At 40.4% G+C, this 426-nt stretch overlaps 1 protein-coding gene across 1 annotated transcript in view; it reads left to right on the top strand.

The window, feature by feature from the left end:
- LOC107591855 (monocarboxylate transporter 5-like) overlaps positions 1 to 426 on the top strand; it is a 23114-nt gene that overhangs the window by 10968 nt on the left and 11720 nt on the right. The gene's annotated exons all lie outside the window — the stretch shown is intronic.

Below are 426 nucleotides of genomic sequence, written 5' to 3'. Positions count from 1 at the left end.
AAAAAAAAAAAAAAGTCCTCTAGTCAGCTGCTGACTGCTCAGCTCTTTGTTACTGCTGTTCTCTGGCTGCAACAGTTCAAATGTACACTAATAATGTGTAACAGTAGAGGAAATCAATAGGACATAAGCACTACTGAGCTATGCTGTGGAAAATGGAGAGACAAAAGGCCATATAATGACAGTGCTAGCGGACAGCATGTCATTAGCGAAGCTGGGGGTTTTCTGGCTTCATCGGGGATGTATTCCAGGAAAGCCATAAAGCCATACCTGATAGATGCACTATGACCATTGTGCTTTGCAGCAAGTTGTACCCTAATATGGGCTTTTAAGGGTTGATGCAAAAAGGCAGCCAACTTCACATTAATTATTTGTGAGCAGTTTAAATTCTGCAGTGTTATGCAATGAGTGCTCTTACATAAAAAAATT

The sequence above is a fragment of the Sinocyclocheilus grahami genome, unplaced genomic scaffold (genome assembly GCF_001515645.1).
Source record: "Sinocyclocheilus grahami isolate Dianchi unplaced genomic scaffold, SAMN03320097.WGS_v1.1 scaffold146.1, whole genome shotgun sequence".
Lineage (NCBI taxonomy): Eukaryota > Metazoa > Chordata > Actinopteri > Cypriniformes > Cyprinidae > Sinocyclocheilus > Sinocyclocheilus grahami.
The sequence above is the reverse complement of the archived record's forward strand: the minus strand, read 5'-3'. Positions and strand labels throughout refer to the sequence as shown.